General features: G+C 35.0%; 1 protein-coding gene across 4 annotated transcripts in view; it reads right to left on the bottom strand.

Annotated features, from left to right (window-relative positions):
* ATRNL1 (attractin like 1) overlaps positions 1 to 14,748 on the bottom strand; it is an 839,413-nt gene that overhangs the window by 218,925 nt on the left and 605,740 nt on the right. The gene's annotated exons all lie outside the window — the stretch shown is intronic.

Genomic DNA, 14,748 nt, shown 5'->3' with positions numbered 1-14,748 from the left:
CCTAAGCTAAAACCAATAAACTAGCAAGTCCCCCCAACCAACTACTAAGCTAATTTATCTTTTTGCCTCTCCTTGTAATTATAATACTCATTAAGTCATGATAAAAAAAATTGATGACCAGCACTAGATATTGCAATTCTTGCCCTTCTCATTCTATACAGCTAATAAAATTATTGTTAAATATTAAAATAGGATGTGTGATGCAATTAAATACTCTTTAAAATGAGAAGAAAATTGTATTATTGAAGAAAGGCAAAATCCTTGAACACACGAATGGCTTCATTATTCACAGATATTTTTAAAGACTCTGTTATTAACTTAAAATGTTAACTACTAGTCTTTGAATGTAAATGGATGTAGTCCTGTGAGTGAACATTCATAAAATTCCCTTGTAGATGATAAACGGACACAGGCCAAATTATTTAAACACAAGTTTATTTAAGCAGAAGTTTAAATAATAAACTGACATCACATTTTATTATTTAAAATTTTTGTTTGAATACCTGGTTTTTATTATTAAAAACAGAACATTCACATGACAATATGGGATAGAAATAATGCAACTGTTAATGAGTAACAATTTAAGTTTGTAGATTACATTTTTTGAAATAACAAATTCATTTTAAAAACACATATTCAAAGTAAAAAGTGAATGTGATCTAAATTATCAAATTATTCACTTTAATATAACTTCAAAATTATATTATTAAAAATACAGTTCCTGGCAAATAGAATCTGGTTTATGCCTCTCTCAATAGGAATGGGAAATTGATCTGAACAGTATGTCTATGCAAAATGCAAACATAATGTTATCTCAAATGCTAAGGGATAGTAAATGCAGAAGACACCAGGTTCTTTGTCTTTGGTAAAAACACACACACCAACATGCCCAGACAACACACACAAATACACAATCTACCCTTCCTACAGTCATGTACAAAAAGTCTTGAGAAAATTGTAAATTCCACTTTGTGTTTGAACACAATTTTCTAAGATTTGTATTATCAATTTTCTCCATTTGTATTCGTTCTCCTCAGCATATAAACGGCATCTCATATGACAAGTCATTGCTAGACAAAATGAACAGCTTCTTTTTCCTCATCTTGCCTTTTCCTTATATCTAAAAGTAAAAGGTCTACAAAATAGAACTAATGAATACTCAATATCACATATTGTAATATAAATCAACAAATATTCCAAACTCACAATCGTTGACAAAAAATAGAGTTCCATGGACTGTAATCTATTATTGTGACTCCCAAAAACTCATAAAAAAAATCAGTGACTGATACTTTTGTTCAATTTTTAAATTTGTAGAATTCAAAAGTATATTTAAAAATTCTAGTTTGTTTCCTGAGCTTTGTGTTCCCATCACTTTTTAGGAACGGAATGTCTACTAAATTACTTTATATAAAGAGCAAGAAAAATATTCTTCTTGCCCAGGACTTTACTACTATAGTTTGTAAAGCAAATCTGGTAAAATGGAAATAATTAGGGCACAATATAGTGGATCAGTAAAGTTACAAATAAAGAATTAGACAAATAAATTTATTCTGTGTCACCTAGTGGAAGACTAGTTAGAGAGCCCTTGCTGAAACAGCTGAGTTTCTGCCTTTGGGAGACTAATGCAAATGTTCTTACTGTGAAATTTAGGAAGAGAAAATCATTTTCCCTTGTAGCACTCTTGCTTTAGTGTGATAGCCCTAAAATAATCAAATGGAGTAAATCATGATTATCTTTGCAACTAATTTCTGCCCTCCTCCCCTATTCTTAACAATTGTCCTACTTTTAAATACCAGTTTCTCCACTTTTTAGCTGTTTGAGCTTAACCAAATTATTTAGACCTCTCTAAGCCTCACTTTTTCTCATCTATAAATAACAGTACCTACACTACGCCTATACCTTAGAGGACCTGTTTTAAATCCCAGCTGTTGCACTTACCAGCAAATGGATCATAATCTAATTACTGAGACCTTTCACTCATTCTTTCTCTCCATAAAATGGGAATAGCAATAGTATCTTTAAGTCATAAGGTTGAGACTAAAGAGATAACACACTTGGGCTGTTCCACACAGAGGCTGGCACATTGTGAGCACTCAATAACTGCTAATTGGTACAATTATAATGTTAAATTTCAAGCACTATTTTTGTCTCAGAAGATGGCACACTAATTACAACAGGCCCATTTTCTTCAGCAACAGTGACACATTTTGCTCTACTAGTCTCCCTTTTAACAAATGTTGCAAATTTATGAGACAGTTGGAAACTGTCATTATTGTGGTAAAATGAATTTAGATTTGGAACTGCCTTCCACCATTTGTGACTAAGAATGATAAAAACTCATCCTGAAAATTAGGAAAAACTGTATCGTATTTTCTTAAGAAATTTTATAAATTAATATATTTTCCAGGATTATGTTGTATATAAAATGAAGCTTAACATTTTGTATACCCATAAGAAGCCATACAGCAGATGTGTCTGTTTTATAACTAATCTGCTATTGCCAATTATTCAGCAGAACAATAAAGCCAAAAGAACAAATTGATCATAATACAATAGATTATAATCATACTGCCATAAACATTGTTGTGAAGAAAATATAAAAATTAAAGAAATGTTACTATCTTATTTGTTGTACATAATAACTGTTTTGCTATTCAAAATCTCTTATAAAACAAACCATGGAATTAAAAATCATATGAACATCAGGCCAGGCTCAGCGGCTCACACCTGTAAGCACGTTGGGAGGCTGAGGCAGGTGGATCACCTGAGGTCAGGAGTTCAAGACCAGCCTGACCAACATGGTGAAATCCTGTCTCTGCTAAAAAATAAAAATAAAAATAAAAATAAATTAGCCAGGCATGGTGGCACATGCCTGTAATCCCAGCTACTCAGGAGGCTGAGACACGAGAATCACTTGAACCCGGGAGGTGGAGGTTGCAGTGATCTGAGATTGCGTCATTGCACTCCAGCCTGGGCAAAAGAGCGAAACTCTGTCTCAAAAATAAATAAATAAATAAATAAATAAATAAATAAATAAATAAATAAAAAAGAAAATATCTATGCTTAAATTTGACAACCAGGTAGAGTCAGTGATTCTATCAAATATGAATACAGATAATTCTTCAACTTAATACTATTACTTCAAATACGGTATCATTCCCCAAACTTCATACTAGCTAACTTTCCAAATACCACAAGGCATACAACTCTTTGAATGACTTTAGGATAACAGTCCTTAAAAATACACATACATAAAAAACAAAGCAGTGACTAACTCTGCCTGCAATTGTCTTGATACTTGCTACTACATGACTCTTTTGTATAGGTTCCCTATCTATTCTCTCCTCCACCTTCAAATGTCCTTCTACCTCACCTCAACTTTGAAATGATCAGCTCTTCTATGAATTATTTGTGATATTAATATGGCACCATCTCTTTATGTCTCCATGTTTTTCTGGGATCTTCTTTAAGGCAAAAGCCTATTTTTGTTTTTCATTCCCCACAATACTTAGTTGATAGTCAACAGTGTTTTATGAATGAACAATGAATGAGTGAATAAAATATTGTATAAGAATCTGTTTCATCCAAATGTGGGTAAAGGAAAGTTATGATAAAACTGACTCTAATTATGAATAAACTTTTAAAACTCTTATATATCCTTTGATATTCTAGAATTTATGTCTTATCCTTGAAAGTAGGTAGACATTTATTTTTTTAGAATGGGGAAGTTTTGTGGACCTGTCTTGCAAATCAATATCAGATTTCATATTGTTCCTCATCATCTAGCTTATGGCAATACTGCAAAGATCATAGAAAAAAACTGCCATAAAGTCATCACAATGCATTAATATTTCTAACAGCAATTATATTCAAAACAATTTGGAAAGGTATAAAAAGAGCACTCAGAATGATTTTGTCATTAGTTTTGAGCTACAATCTAAAATAAAGCCTCTGAAGAAAAGATAATGCAACAATTCATGAAATAAGAGGGTTTCTGTTATTAACACAAACATACTTAACATACAGTAGTAATACAAGCAAAAAATAATTTTTTGTTCTTTTGATGTTAGGATGGTGTAAAGAAGAGAAGTGGCAAGAACTTTTAGTATCATTAAATTAGGAAAGCATGGTATTCTACCATTTTATATAACTAAATCTTCAAGGCACAAGGTTCAAATTCTTGTTCAGAAAAATATAGGAAATCTTTTGCTTTCAGTCTTCCAGTGTGAGGTTAATTTTCCTAGATAGTGATGTTAGTCATTATGGGAGTGGTTTGGAAAAACATCTTTATTCAGGTTACAGTTGTTATTTTTTTTCTAGGCTTTTATAATCTTTGACCTACCGGCAATACGCCGTGTTTGAAATAATGTGTTAACTTAAAAATAAAAAAAAATTCTACCTAACACTGACAAGTATTCACTGAGTTGGCTGATAATATTCATTTCCAATGATTTTTGAAATTTCTTTGTCAAATGGTATTTTTGCAATATTTGTATTAACTTGCAAAATAAACTTCAGTGACTGTCCAGAAGGCCTTTAATAATTCAAGATTCCACAAAACCTTAAGATTAGTTATTTTTTCTTCATTATTCAAAAGCAAAGTGTTGTCAAATAGCCACAGCAGATTTTCCAGGTAGGTTGTTCAGTTATTTGGGGTTGCTATTTGGGCAGTAATGTGCCAAAACCTAAACCTACCTTTCACTGTCATCAAGCCTGCTGCCAGACAGAGGAAAGACAAAGGAAAAATGGAAAATGTTTCCGGATCTTTGATTAAAATATAGATTTCAAAATATCCTCTAAAATGTTAATAGCATATATAAGTGATATGGTTTGACTGTGTCCCCACCCAAATCTCAACTTGAATTGTATCTCCCAGAAATCTCTCATGTTGTGGGAGGGACCCAGTGGGAGGAACTGAATCGTGGGGGCTGGTCTTTCCCGTGTTATTCTCATGATAGTGAATAAGTTTCATGAGAACTGATGGGTTTATCAGGCGTTTCTGCTTCTGATTCTTCTTCATTTTCTCTTAACGCTGCCATGTAAGAAGTGCCTTTGGCCTCCCACCATGATTCTGAGGCCTCCCCAGCCATGTGGAACTGTAAGTCCAATTAAACCTCTTTTTCTTCCCAGTCTCAAGTATGTCTTTATCAGTAGTGTGAAAATGGACTAATACAATAAGCTTATATACATGTATATACCCATGCATATATAGTACATGTGCATGTCAATGTATGTAGAAAGTATAAGCATGACTGTGTATCAAAGTAAATACATGATCACTCAAAGTAAAATTAAACCAAAAGGTCAAAATAATGGATTAAATTACGTCAACAAATGAGGGTCTTGTTGTCATCTGGATAACACTGATTATATAATTCATATGACCAAGACACAATCTCCACAGATTTTTAGACCTGGCAGGAACCTCACAGAACCTCTAGGCCAGAGATTCTTCAACCTGCAGATCACAGACCTCTAAAGGGCAAATAGATGAGGACTGGAAAAGTCTATGAACCTGGCACTAATAGATGACACTTTAATTATTTCCCTGCAATTTCAGTGGATTCAATCATTAACTTAATGCTGTCTTCAGAAGCTAACAGCCCCTCATCCTGAACCAAAATGTAACTCTGCTTCCTTATTTCAAGAAATAAATCAATCAACTCACATTAATGCTTAAAAATAAAACAAAAGGGAATAAATTCTAAAAGCCGGCAAAACTACTTTAGAATTACTGACACATTCCTATTTGCTAGATAAGAATTTGAAAATTATCTTCAAGGCAGAATTAGTTCAAAGCTCAGACATTTTAATTGAAAACATTTCATTTATTTGTTTTCTTCATGTAGCTCACTGGTTCTCAAACTTTGTTTTTTCTGTAAACTTTGGTGTATATGCAATGCCACCTATACTCTATACTGAATGATCTTGTTTCTTAAAGATATCAGCCTTACATACTGATTGTAGATCATAACTTCAATGTAAAATCAGTCTCATGGAACTCTGGAAATTGTCAATATTAACAAGAGCAGGGGGGTACAAACTACATGACCTGATAGCATCACCATCATTTCCTTGTAATAAGGTATTTTTAAAAGGTTTCTACTCATAGGAATTAAATAAAATACACCTTACTTTTATAAGTATGGTCCTTTTAAGCATGGGCTGTCGTTGTTTAGGTTAATTTAGGAAATGTCAAAGAAAATGAATAATCTTCATTAGCAAATCTTCCTTATCTTTACATATCCATGCTATCCATTTCTACTTAAACATCATGGGAGACAAAATAGTACTTCTTACAGGGGCAATTCTTTGTAATTAAATTTTGAAGTCAAGAAAATGGAAGGGGTGCCTGACATCTGTCCATTTGTAAGTCTTCATGAAAATAAGTTTAATTTAAAAGGGATAGGGGCCAGACACAGTGGCTCACACCTATAATCCCAGCACTTTGGGAGGCCAAGGTGGGCAGATCACCTGAGGTCATGCGTTCAAGGCCAGCCTAGCCAACATAACGAAACTCTGTCTCTACTAAAAAATACAAAAAATGTATCCAGGCCTGGTGGCGCACACCTGTAATCCCAGCTACTCAGGAGGTTGAAGTAGGAGAATGGCTTGAATCTGGGAGGCAGAGGATACAGTGAGCCAAGACCACCACTGCACTCCAGCCTGCGGCAACACAGCAAGACTCCATCTCAAAAAAAAAAAAAAAAAAAAAAGAGTGTGGGGGGTGGTGGATAGAATTTTACCAAAATTTGAATTTTTCTCAACACAAAAGCTGTGTCTTGAAGCATATCACAAAGTTGTTAATCAAATCAGTTAAGCTTTGTATCTTTGGATAGACCTTGGTAAAATCATTTTTTGGTGGGGGGGATGATCATGCTAATTTGCAGTGTGGAGCAAACAAAGAAAAGTAAAATAATATCCCTATCTAATTATCACATCCATTCCAGAAATTTCTCATGTTTGCTAACACTGAGTATTTTGAAGTAAATTAGGAAAGGATTAGAATTTCATCATTTCTTTTTAGTCTAAGTGAAACAATAACATGATCCAGCATAGACAATCCCTGGTTTTTCTCAACTGTGTGCTTGCTGACTTCTCATTAACAAAGAATTCCAACTTGTGAACACTTTTTCAAAAGAAAATTACTTAAGTCTTCATAATACTGAAGATTAATATTCCATGCAAAACTTTGATTATGCAGATGATATACCTGTGTATACTTGTTTTTATCTTCTACTTGATCACATATCTCATTTTGTTCCTTAATGAGAAATGAAGTTCTGTACGTCATGTGGCACATGTCTTCATGCATTAGCAATAAGAAAATATTTTTCTGTAAAGTCTTAATGCCTTGTCAAGAAACTTCATTAAGGACTGGAAGCAAATTATGAAGTTCTTTACTTCAAATTCCAAAGGATGATCCTGAATAGTTTAGACTAAAATTCTAGGAAAAAAATTGTTCTTTCTTTCATTGTTTTTAAAAAATAAAAGCCTATTTGTAGAAAAATGTGATAGAGAGTTTGCTCATATCAAGATGTCCATGGTGAATAAATTTGCCTGTAATAATTAATTGAATGAATTTTTACTGAGCTCCTACTGCATGCCCTTTTTCTAGGAAGTGATGTATGGAGTGACTCTTTTGATTCTATTCAGCAAGTTTCTCCATGCCAGCAAAAAAAAATACCAGGGACTCTTCTGAACCATGTGCCAGGAAACTGGAAGCAGGCAGCTGGCAGACAGTATAGTCTGATATTGGAGGATGTACTTATGTAGCCTGGAGTTAAAAGCAACAAAGCCATTCGTTAGTGGACGAAGACCTCCACGTATGCAAAAATATTGCAGAATTTTTGAAGGTGACTCTTCGGGAAATTTTAAAATTAAAATACGGACTCTAAATCTTTTCTGTGTTGACACAGATAGCATCACCTATAAAGACTTTGCCAAAGATGATCTCATTTCAGGATAAAAGAAATAATGCAAAATGGATTTATCTAGGAGAGTCTTAAAAACTGTGCTATGGCTTGATACAGGCTATCCTTCCTGGTGACCAACAGGAAATTCAATGGACCTTTGCAAGATAGTATTTTATCTTGCTTTTTGTACTTGTTGACATTAAAACAAAATGTTGAAAAATGAATGCTTATTGCCAACTTTAAAGAATACTCTGGGCACTTAAGAATCATAATTAACAGCACATAGAAATCTTGTTTGTTCGACATTGACTTACATAAACAAATACATAAAAGTATTACGGAAAAAAAATTGCTGTGGGAAACAAAATGCTCAGGGGAAAGATACAGTGCAGAGTGAAAGTGCTTTAGATAGAGTGGTTACAGAAGAGAAATGACATTTGCCCTGAAACCCTGAATAGTTAATCAGAATAGGCACACATCCCCAAAAGCTCAGTAGTTGAACACAGAAAAGTTTATTTTTTGCTCACACAAAATCCTCTGGTCTAGGTAACTTCCCATCTGGTAAATCAGCAATATAGATTGCTTCAATCTTGTCACTTTCCATCTCAACCCAAGACTTCCCGAAGAATCATGGCAGAAAAAGGACTAGTGAATCGTGTACGGACTTTTCAGTGCTTCAGCCCACAAGTGACACACCTCATTATCAGAAATAGTCACACAGTCCAACCTAATTACACAGAAGCCAGAAAATGTAGGGTGGCAAATAGAATATTAGGTGAATGGAACAAAGGAAGCTAGAAAAGAACATTTCAGGCCGGGTGCGGAGGCTCATGCCTGTAATCCCAGCACTTTGGGAAGCTGAGGTGGGCGGATCATGAGGTCAAGAGATGGAGACCATGCTGACCAACAGACATGGTGAAATCCCGTCTCTACTAAAAATACAAAAATTAGCTGGGCATGATGGCACACGCCTGTAGTCCCAGCTACTCAGGAGGCTGAGGGAGGACAATCGCTTTAACCCGGGATGTGGAGATTGCAGTGTGCTGAGAATGCGCCACTGCACTCCAGCCCAGGCGACAGAGCGAGACTCCATCTCAAAAAAAAAAAAAAAAGAACATTTCAGGCAGCGGGAAAAGCAAGCACCAAGTTTTGAGGCAAGCCTGAGCTTAAAATATTCAAGAAACAGACAGAAAGAAGCTGGAATCTTAATAAGCAAGATGGTGAAGGGCAGACTGGCCAAAGGATAATATTGGGTTTATCAAGATTAAGATACATTGAAATCACATCTGTAAATCATTAGGCACACAGGAGCTGAATAAATTAGATTCATTATTTTCTAAAACATAATTTTCTTTGTATCTCTCAGATAGTCCATTCCTGTGGTGTTAGAATTAGCTTGGAACAAAATGGCACAAGAAATAGGCTTTACCATCCTCAAGTAAAGTTATTTAACACATCATTCAGAAAACAGCAACAGCAGTTAATCTCAAATACAATGAACCTAGCTCTCTCAATAAGTATCAAAAGGTCAATTTTGTATGTAACCTTTTTTAATACAAAAGGCCAGGTGGTTGTAATTTATCTGAGCAAATCAAAATGAGCAAAAGGATGAGTACTGAAAAGGTCATTTAAAAGCTAGATCCTCAGAATGGATTTTAATACATATTACTCCTCAAAGAGCAAAAATGAGAACCTGGTTAATTCCAAATTTTGAAATCTGCACTTGAAAAAATTTTTCACACATAGAATACCCCCACAGTCATACCATGGAGTATATTTCTTAAACTTAGAGGTTTAAGTTGTGAAAGAAATACCTGTCCTGCTCTCAAAGAGAGGGACAAATGAATGCTATGTCTCTGACATCCAGGAGGTGCACAATATGATCAAGTCAACCTTGACAAGTGGAAATATAAAAGCATCTGACTACAATAGAAATGACACACTGACTTCTGCTTGTGTGCCAGTAATTTATGACTTGATGCTCTTGCTGCAACAAAGCTCAGATCAATCTCTCAGTAGTTCCCCCAACCCCAAGAAGTAATTTACTAAAGAAAGATTTCTTTTCTCCCTGATTCTGGGAATTAATGCAAAGCTAATGATTCAATTCTGAGCCACAACATGCTAGCTTCTAGGTTAAAAAATTCTAAATGCAACATAATCCAGTTAGCTTTTTCATTTAGTGTATAAGGAGTTCGTGTTGAACATTTAAGTAGTTTATGACTATAATTTTGAAGTTCTTCAAGAGGTTCTTAAATCTTCCTGGATACGTAAATGACCCACACACTGGCATTTTCCTTTTAATCAATACATATATTAAAGATATTTTTTTCCTTTGAGGAAAATGGGATTATTTTGCTATTAGCTAATGGAGTCATTTTCAGTTCAATATTTCAAAATGCTAAAAAATGGTTCTCCAGTAAAATGCTCCTTTGTGAAGACATCTGCTAAATATAATTTTTTAAGTCTCCATTGGAAGATACCTATAATAATCATTGACTAACTGGTGTGATAAATGAATAAGCAATCTGACTTGTTTTTAATATTTTGTGAAAGGAGACATGACATGCTTTTTTTAAAATATGAATTTCAATTGTTTGAATTTTTTAAATGTGAAGGGCAGTTTGATGTAGCATAGATTACTCATGACTGATATAAATTGGCTTTCTTATGTACTTGGAACAATGTGTTAAACCACAAAAATCAGAATGTGAGAAAGTCACAGTCTCATTGGAATAACTCATTCTCGGATTTGGAAGGAATACTGGAGGTTACTTAGTCCAGTGTTCCTATTAAAGCAGGCTCAGAAGTGCTGTGACTTTCCTGACAGATGGTCATCTAGGACCCTTGAATACCTTGAGTGAACTTTGATCAAGACAAGTCTTCTTTACTTAGCATGTCTATGAGTAAATTTTTGAAACTAAATTCGGAACTTCACATTGGTATTTATTATACATATTTCATGTTTTACTGTTGTGATTGTTTTTAATCTATTTTTTTATTGAGTGCAGAATTCTCTTTGAACCTTTAAACTTCCAATGTGTTAGTTGTCTCTCTGCATGTTGTCTTTCATGTTGACCCCTATTCCATTCCCCTGAACAGGTCAATGAGGGCAAAGAGAATCAAGATAGTGAGTTGCCATACTTGCTAGTAATGCAACGCAAATCATAAAAGCCACCACAAGAATGAGTTTTGCTTTTTCATATTCCAGGGTTCCCTCCATGTAGTATATCAAAAGATAGGACAGATAAGGTATATGGATTTAGAAACATTCAGTTTATTATGTCTACTCTGGGTGGCAAGAGATATATGATACCCAAGAAGTTCCCTAGCTAGCAGACTAGGCATGTTTTCCCTTATTTTCAAACTTTGTGAAACCATCCTTTGTCCACTGCAAAACTTACCCAAAACTTAGCCCTCCTTAGCCCTTGCTCTGGAATACAACTTTTTGGACCATATGTTATTGAATTCTAATTTCTGTACTTTGTATATATTTTTATAAGGAGTGGGTTCCAAACTTGGGGCAACTGAGAAAGGCATCTGTGTATTTCTTACTTAGTCAGCCCCTCTGCAGCTGATGACCAGACAGATTTCTTGGCTCATTCAACCTCTCTTGGTCCAATGATGCTCCCAAAAACTTTGCAGCATCTTCCTCTGTGTTTTGTCTGCTTCACCAATCAACTGGTACATTTTCTTGAATGTACTGGCTTATGATATATTCCTGCTAAGAAGACATATCTAACCCTATGATTTTCTTCCCTTTACCAAAAGCATTTTAACTTTCACCAAATATAGTCTATATACTTCACAGTTAATCTACAAATTCCCTTTATTCTAATATATTTCCTTTCTATGAATTTTCCCATAAATATCTAAATTTGATAATCAGGCCATTTATTTCTTGGTTGATGAAAATTTTAAGTGGATAAGAGAAAGAAATACATGCTTCATTACCCTTTCTCTAGAAATGGACACTTACCTAGCAATCAATAATGAATCTATTGAACTGTTGGGGTCTCTGATAAGTTTTCTATTATTAAGTAGACCCTTCTCATCTGCTTGGGATTCTGAACAAGTTAAAAAGTAAAAAGTGAAGATAAAGAACATAATATCATTGAGACAGCCAAGTAAAATGGGCCGCCTGGCAGAACCTCTGACACGCCTGCGCAATGGGAGGAATGCACACTGGGTGCAGCCTCAGAAAGTTCGTGCTGTTTGCAGCGGGAGGAACTTGGCCTCTCCTGTTCTGGGGTGGTACCTGGGAGTCAATTGGTGAGATGGGGGCCTGTTAACAGGAAATTCTCTCACTTTGCTGAGTTTTTTTTCTTTTCACCCAATAAATTCCATTTTTCCCACCCTTCAATGTATCTGTGAGCCTAACCTTTCATGGTCATGTGATAAGGACCCCATTTTTAGCTGAACTAAGGAAAAGGTCCTACAACATCATCTTCGTTACTGATGCTGTTTATTTCACTTAAATTTAGAAATCAAATAAGCCACTCCATTTCCTTAAGGATAGAGCAAGTAATGGGGCAATCTAGAAAACAAAAATGAAGATCACTGGGCTTCAACTAGGGCCAAGGCCTTAATGTGCCATTTACTATGCAAGTGCAACTATTCCTAAGCTTTGCTGAGGCAATGACTTAATCATATGGAAAAAAAGGCTTTGGAAATTATTGAGCAGAATATTTGCTGTTACTAAACATAGTAAACTACAAAGAAGTCAATTTCTAAATTTATAGAACAATGAATTTTAATTTTTGTACTTTGTACAAATACATGAGGAGTGAGTCCCAAACTTGGGGCAACTGAGAAAGGTATCTGTGTATTTCTGTCTTAGCCAGTCCTTCAGCAACTGATGACTAGACAGCTTTCTTGGCTCATTCAATCTCTTACGGAGAGACGATAGATAGATAGATAGATAGATAGATAGATAGATAGATAGATAGATAGACAGATAGACAGATAGATAGAAAATAGAACCTGAATGAGTTTTAAATGGTTACTGTGTACATGTGTGTGTGTATATATATATAAACAGAATGTGAATGAGCTTTAAATGGTTAGTGTTAGGCTTAAGTAGCCAACACTAGTTCCTTTACCTAAAATTTCATTTTCTACTTCTTCCCTGACCACCTCAATTAAAATGTCAATCATCTTCACACAGACACACACACAAACACACACACACACACACACACACACACACGCTGCCACTTTCCCTCTTCCTTGTTTTGTTTTTCTCCACATTATTCTCTATCATCTAATATGCTATATATTTTGCTTGTTTATTTAAAGTTTGTCTCTACTGATAGTACTTGGATTTTTATATATGTTAATCTCAGCATCTAGAAAGTGTTTGATAGATGGAAGATGTTCAATAAATATTTGTTGAATTTAAAAATTAATTTAGGACCAAGATAGGACCTATGGATGAAACTTACAATCATTTAGTTTGAACACAAGCTCAAGGTCACTCTCTACCATGTGGTCTTAGATTGTCTCTGAATTGGCTAATGACAGAGGAGAGACAAATACTTCCTGGGAAGTAAAGTCATAGAGACATACAGTGGCAACAGCCACAGCAAAATAAGATTGAAATGCCTCTGGTTAGTCACAAAAGCATGGGTGCTATTCACCAAACACAGTCACTCTCAATTTAGGGTTGGGATAAATGGAAACTAAAAAGTTTTTAAAATACTGTCTTGGAGGAGAAGGCATGAATAAGATGTACTCAGGGCTGGGCTGATATGATTAAAAATTTCTAATTTTTTTTACTTTTTTTTTTTTTTTGAAACATTGTCTTACTCTGTTGCCCAGCCTGGAGTTAAGTGGCACAATCTTGGCTCACTGCAACCTCCGTCTCCTGGGTTCAAGTAATCATCGTGCCTCAGCCTCCTGAGTAGCTGGTATTACAGGTGCACATCAGCACACCTGGCTAATCTGTGTACTTTTAGTAGAGACAGTGTTTGCACCATGTTGGCCAGGCTGGTCTCAAACTCCTGACCTCAAGTGATCCACCTGCCTTGGCCTCCCAAAGTGCTGGGATTACAGGCATGAGCCACTCCGCCCAGCCACAAATTTCTAAATTTTGCAAGAAGGCAGCAATGTTTCTCTAAGAGGTAAGTATGCATAATACCAAAATCAACCATTTGTTTAGGGATTTCTCCCACTGGGATTTACACCCACAACTCATGAATTCTGGACAACTTGTATAGACCAATAGGTATCATGGCAAGATTAAAATCAGGGTTTACAATCTACCCTTCTTTCCTTAGATACCACTGAGTCTCTGGTATGGTGTTTGGCCACACTAAGAACTAGGTTTAGGCATATCATTTTGCCTGAGATAACTCATTTAAAGGGTAGGAATTGGTCTGCTTTCTAAATTTGGTCACTGTGTGACCAGTGCTCTGAAAATTTTCCATGTATTATTAATAATTTGTATTATTTAAAATCAGGCCCACAGAAGGCTTGGCATTGAACTAATATAGCAGTGTTGACGCTGAAGGAGCTCTAGGCATTCTGGTGAGAAACAGACAATCCCAACTCTTCCTGTGAATGGCGAATGCTTATGGCTGAGACTAATATTGAAGAATGTTTAATATTTTAATAAGAAATATTGAAGAATGGTTTTGGAATTTATTTGAAGAATTTTTAACTCACAAAGGCAAAATAATTTTAGACTTTACTTATGGTTTTAACTTGCCGAGAAATATAATCTTTTAAACTTTAATTACTGTTCCCTGGGAATTTGATAAAGTGAGGAGATTTTATTTAATTAGGGCATTTCTATGTTTTTGGAATTTTATTACTGATGTATCTTTACACA

This window comes from Pongo abelii, chromosome 8, assembly GCF_028885655.2.
Source record: "Pongo abelii isolate AG06213 chromosome 8, NHGRI_mPonAbe1-v2.0_pri, whole genome shotgun sequence".
NCBI classification, from domain to species: Eukaryota; Metazoa; Chordata; class Mammalia; order Primates; family Hominidae; genus Pongo; species Pongo abelii.
The sequence above is the reverse complement of the archived record's forward strand: the minus strand, read 5'-3'. Positions and strand labels throughout refer to the sequence as shown.